Below are 6,787 nucleotides of genomic sequence, written 5' to 3'. Positions count from 1 at the left end.
ATCATGGCAAACATGTGAGCAAGCATAAATAATATGCCAAAAATCACTCACATTCAAGAGATAATGAGAGAACACGTATGAATATATCAATGTGAAAAATAGTGTCTCATATCAAAGACCATAAAAACCATGTAAAAGAATAGATTTATGAAATCAAAGAAGAGGAACATGAGAGTCATGCAAAAAGTTTTCAAATGAAAACAAATCAACCAAAAGAAATCATAAATCAAGATTTGAGTCCAAAACCCATGTTTGATCAAAAATAGAATCTCCTTTGTGGGATTTGATCAAACCACATATGGAATACATTATAAGGCACGAATAGATGATCCATAAGCACAAACATATAAATATCATCATATAAGTGAAATATAATGAATTCAAAGCAACAAATCAAAACAAAATCTTTAACAAAAGAATTTTAAGAGAGGCAACAATATATCAAGCTCTAAAGCTTGTTTTTCAAGAGAGGCAATAATATATCAAGCTCTTAAGCTTGTTCCAACCCATATAATCATTCTTGCATCCGGTAAACATGATTTGGGAATAAACACCCAATAAACCCGGAGGGTTATATAAATGCAACCTCTCATTAAAGCAAAACCAATGATCATGAAAACAAAAGAATTTAGCCAATAAAAGGAATTGTTTTCATAAAAGTTTAAAATGCATTTTTCAAAACCAAGAAAGAGAAAAATAAAAACACTAAAATTTTTGGTTTAAGAATTATTTTGGCACCCAAGCATTCTTGGTGCCGGATTGTTTAGGGACATGACCCCTATCAATAAAGCTCAAAGCCCTAGGGTTATGAACCCTCTTGGGCACATATGGTGCACGAACATGGTCAAAACAAAAATTGTGTAAATAACCTTTCCGATTGCAATTAGTGCAATGAAAGAGGGCCATTTGATTTTGTTGACCATAAACATGTGCACGAGAAACATTAGAAACATTTGCAAACATGGATGATCTTTTAAAATTATTTTGCAAATGTAAAACTCTCTTTAAATCAAAACAAAATTTGGCCAAATGACCAAATCGACCACAATGATCACATTTAAACACATGAGCATGCTTATGATGAACATGATGAGTATGTGCATATGTATGTGAAAAATGTGATGACGAAGCTTGATGAGATGCACAAGAAGGATTAATATGAGCCTTAGAGGGTTTTTGTGCATCATAGCAAAATCTAGCAAGATGGCCTTTACGACCGCAATTTGTGCATTTGTAAACTTTGCTACACATATGTGCATAGTGAGTGCTTGGTTTTGAAGAGTTAGCACGAGACTTTGCACATAAGTCCATAAGTTTCTTGTTATTAACAATGCATGTGTTAAGAGTTGAATCTAAAGATGAAATGCGATATTTAATATTGTTCAACTCATCATTAGGCATAGAAGCATTGTCAATAGAAGTAGAGCAAATATGATCATTTTTAAATGATGTAAATTTACTTCTAATAGACTCTACTTCTAACATGGCATCATTCTTCTCATGAATTAAGCTAGCAACATTGGAACTCAATGTAATATGATCCCATTTTAATTTTTCATTATTTTCTTTAAGGATCACATTATCTTTAGCAATAGTATCAAATTTTGATGCCCTAGCAATTCATGATCGCGATTCTTAATTAACATGCGTTGCTGTTAGATTCAATGCAAGATTATTAATGCAACTTAGTGTAGGCATGCTATAACCTATTGCAATGACATGCGAGTTCATTGATGGATATATCACTATCGGATTCTGAATCGCTTACCACAGCTAGGGCTAATCGCCTAGTGGCCGGTGTGCATGATGATGCTCCACACTGACACTTGAAGAATATCCTTCAAACTCGTCGATTTTCTCCAAGTTGGCCCTTGATGTGCTCTATGAATTTGCCCATACAATTGGTAAAGCACTTATCAAAATGAACAAATTTGTTAGAAAGGAATGATCAAAGCATTAAGCAAACTATTCTAACAAAGAGCTTGTTCATATTAAACATTCTTTTATCATTTCCACTCCACTTGGATTTTTCCGAAGTGGTATAATATAAGCCACTATCCATAATTGCTCCCATAAATTGCGAATTGTTTAGATCTAACAAATATGTTAAATGCTAGAACACCATTGGCTCATATGGCCGAATTATCTATTTTAGGAGCGCAACAATGGATGCATAGCCACTAAACAAGATGCATAATGTATGTCCATAATAAGAAAATGTATGCAAGAAAGATACAAGATAAAGCTCAAAATAGATAGCACAATAAGCTAACTTGGATCTTTACGCAAGCGATTAGACCTTAAATCAAAGAGCACCAAGCTCTGATACCAATTGTTGGACCCTAGAGAGGGGGTGATTAGGGTCTTATGCTAATCTAATCCGATTTAAATGCCAATAAAAATATATTAATAAGTTATCCTAGCAAGTATGAAATACAGCAATATTTGTAAGCTAGGATAAGCAATATGAACAATAAGATATATCCTAATAATGAGATATAGGCAATGTATGTGCAAGGATATATAAACAACACAAGGGTAGATAATCTAAACAAGATAGTGGATGATATAGTAATGAGCAATGCACAATGGTGATATAAGATATGAACATAAATAAAAGTGAACACCAAAGCACACTCAAACACAATCAAGTGATCACGGAGTTCGGACCTTCCATCCTACGTCTCCGCTCCCCACTCCCGGGGAGAAATCCACTATCAACCGGGTTTTCTACGTTCACCCGAATAACGTTTACACCTCACACTCGGTTTTCTAGCTAACCGAAAACTTTACAATCATTACACTATTGTAATCCCACTCTACACCCACTAAGTGTTGGACCTAGCCGTGTCTCCCTCAAGTGCTCGGTTACAACCTCTCCCTAGGCACGTCAACCGACGCCACTCCTCTTGGGACGATCCCCGACTCTCACCACACACTCCTCACTCGGTGTACAAGTGTATTACAAAGTGATTCTCACAATAAGGCTCAATACAATAATTGATTGTTCTCAATTATGGATGAGAACACAATGAAAGCACAACTCAAAGTTACAATTTCTCACCACCCAACTATACTATGTATGTAAATACTAAAAGCTCAATGTGGGTGTGTGTAACAATGAGTAAAATAAAATCTAACTCAAATAGCAAACTAGCAATAATAAGAATATGAAAATCAATAATGAAATTGCTAGAGAAAAGAGTTAGAAAACTTGTCTAAGAACACAAAGAAGAGGATGAAGAGGATTGAGAATGAATCCCTCAATCTGCAGTGAAAACTTCCTCCTTTGTAAACAGAAAACCAAACTTAAACAAACAGTAAAACCCTAAACCCTTGTTTTTAAAAAAAACTTTGTTTAAAACACTTATTGATTAACTTGAAAAGAGATCAGCAATTGGGTATTTATACCCACTCAAGATCTCAACAAAAACCCCAAACCAAAATGACAAAACAGCCCCAGACAAATCAGCTCAGAAATAGCCGTTAGGAGACAACGGCTCTATTGTCGGTCGACCGGAAATCTCAGCGGTCGACCGATGGATCTATTGGTCGACCAGACCGGTCGACCGACAGACTCTCTGTCGCCCAGTAACAAGAAAAATAATTGAGCGGTCGACCGGATCGGTCGACCGATAACTGATACTTGAAAATAAATTCTGAAAACTGTTTTGCTGATTTTAAAACCCTGTTTAAAAATATCAAATAAATTCCAAAAATGTAAAACTTTGGGGAATGATTGTAGACATGATAATAAACATGTTATCAGAAAGGACCTCCCAAATGAAAAATATCATCATTTTACAAAATAGTCCAAAACATGAAAATATGAGATACTTGAATTTTGATGTTTTGACATAAACTAACTTTTGAAACTTTGTGAAATGTTTTTATAGACTTAGTAAAACATGTATAAACTGATATGAAGTCTATAAACTAATAAGACAATATTTTCACAAAATTGCATATTCTATGCAATGTTTTCAAAAACACAATAGAAAATATGAAATATATAATTTCATATATATAAACATGAAAAACCAAAACATATGTATGTATATATATAAAACTATATATATGCATAGAAACCAAAACGTATGTATATATATATATATAACTATATATATACTCTGAAACCAATAGATGTGTGTGTATAGATAATTGAGCTTAACGTACTTAACACACATAATATAAATCCTAAACTAAATTACCCAAGCTTGATCTTGATCTTCATTGAGCTCAACTTGGTACACGTTGTGGATGAAGCTAAACTTGAATCTTGAACTTGAATTGTACAATGCTTCACTGCACAATTCCTCCAACCTCCATTGGATATGATCGTTATGGCGCAATCCATCCATCCTCCAACAACGTTGTTTGTCTATAATACATAGGAAAACACAAACACTAGACAAACAACATTAGAAGTAAATTGTTCATAAATCATCATCAAAACAAGAAGGCCAACATCTACTTCATGTATGGCTCTCCTCAGATTGATGACCAAATGCCTGAAGATGTGTTTCCTGAGTCTACACTCCCTAAGAATCCCGAGGATGGTCATTTTGAAGGTACGTGCCTCTTCTCAAGTTAATTATAGGACTAGCCATTTTTTGACTAATGCAGCTATAATGTGATGCATCTGAGAATTCCGTTTTGTGTTTGACAGAAGCTTTTGTCGAGACTGATCCTGTTGAGCCGGCTGCGAGACCAACTACATCAGCTGATACATCCACAGCAGTTACACCTCCACTACCCCCAGTGACTCAAGGGGAAGAAGGTATAAATTAAGCAACTGAGAAATGTTATTTATTTCCTCATCAAGGTTTTTGACGGATTTCTCCTTTTTGTGTAGGGCTTTCTTCTCGGCTTCATGTCCTTGTGAAGGAGTTGTTATCAGACAATGACCCTGAGAAGATCGTCATCTGCATAGAAGTTCGCTCCTTCTTCTCCTTCGTGAATGCTATGATTGGCAAGCTCTTCCACGGCGGACTTTTCCTTCATCAATTTAAGCCTTTCATTGATCCCAGAATAAATTCAATAAGGGATGCAGGATATCCGGATCTGGCGAAGGCTATAATGGATGACCTTGATTGCCTGGAGCACGAGCTTCAGATGTTACGTGAGCTCCAGGATGCAGGTGCCTCTTCATTCATTGTTGTCAATTTGGATACTCGCTTACAGACATGGCGCGATGCTCGAGTTCTTGCTGAGCTCGAGATTCTGGTGCAGCGGGATCGGTAGACCGAGTTGAGGCCAACCTTGTTGTTAGATCATCTTCACTTGACGATCTTGACCTTTCTATTGCCTCTTGTGAGACCAAGATAGAACAGTTCCGAAGAAGACTTCGTGAAGAAGAGGAGACTTTGAGTATCCTTCAGATGACGAAGGTACAGGATCTGCAAGCCCACATTGCCTTATCTGAGGAGTAGATTGCTGTGAAGACTTTAGCCACCACTGAAGAGTCCCTCAGAGCTGAATTGCAGGATGAGCTTAGGCAAGCTTATGATGAGAAGCTGTCTAAGTTTAGTCAGCAGATTTTTAGCCATAGGCTTGATGTATGATTTCATTTCCTGAATATTTTGACTTTTGATCCTCTTAGTGGAAATGGTTTTATCTTTATCTTTATTATGATTTCTAATTCTGTTTGGAATGATTGACCATAATACTCACAGGATTTTTGGCAAACCCTCAGCCTTCAACGGGTTTGATAAGCCTTTACCGACTACCGTTTGAGTCGGGCTAGCATGCGGATTGTCTAAATCCGTTCCGCATGTAACGTTGTGCTAAGAGAGTGAATTCTCTGAGACTTTGTGCTATAATGTTGAATACATATGTAGGCATATAAAATTGCTTATAGGTCCCTTAGCACAGCTCGGCATAAACCGACGAACCAACGAGGTGACGAGGTTGACGAATCGCACGTAAGAAACACAATACATCTATTCGCGTGCGGAATCAAGCCAACGGTTCGGGGAATCAACGAGTCATCCAAACAAGAGCGGACTCGGATGAATCACGACCGAATCAAGATCGGTTTCGAACTCGAACTCAGAAGTGGATTTACTGCCAAATCAAGATTCGGATCGACTGCCAAATCAGGTCAACAAATTGAGTCCAGACAAATCAACCGCACAACCGAATCACGGACAAAACGGATATAACGGAAAAACGACAAAACCCAACGCCTAAGGGGGCTCGGCCGAGCCACCCATAGGTGGCTCGGCCCAGTGCCGACCACCCATGGGTGGCCGACCCAGATCTGTGCATGGGCACAGTTCAGAGAGCCTATAAATAGGGGGCTTGGTTCATTTGTTCAAGGGTTGGATTTTTTGGAGGCGAAGCCCTGCTGGATTGAAGACTCAGATCTAAAAAAGATTCAAACTTTAGGACTTCGAGGACTTGCTCATCCAGATCTGGTGCTCGGCGATCGTCAACGCCAAATAAGGCAAGAGTTCGAGAGGACCGGATCTCAGATCTACGCAGGCACACTCCGGATCAAAGCTTGGCCTTTGATCCCGAGATTTGGGTGATTGTTTCCTTGGTGAACCAATCCCCCCTCGGCTATTATTTCCTTGGCGAAATAATACCCGTCGTACTGCGTAGATCCGACCGGATCTAGATCGCGCGGTGGTCCACGGATAAACCTCGGCGCAGGCGAAGAACCCACAAAGCGAGTGACCGCAAAACAGGAGCTCGCGATTTGTTCGACAAACAAGGATTAAAAGTTGTAATTTTTCTTTATTTTTCTTTGATTTTCATTGTAACCGGATCTTATAAAAAGACC

The sequence above is a fragment of the Asparagus officinalis genome, chromosome 7 (genome assembly GCF_001876935.1).
Source record: "Asparagus officinalis chromosome 7, Aspof.V1, whole genome shotgun sequence".
In the NCBI taxonomy this organism is placed as follows: domain Eukaryota; kingdom Viridiplantae; phylum Streptophyta; class Magnoliopsida; order Asparagales; family Asparagaceae; genus Asparagus; species Asparagus officinalis.
The sequence above is the reverse complement of the archived record's forward strand: the minus strand, read 5'-3'. Positions refer to the sequence as shown.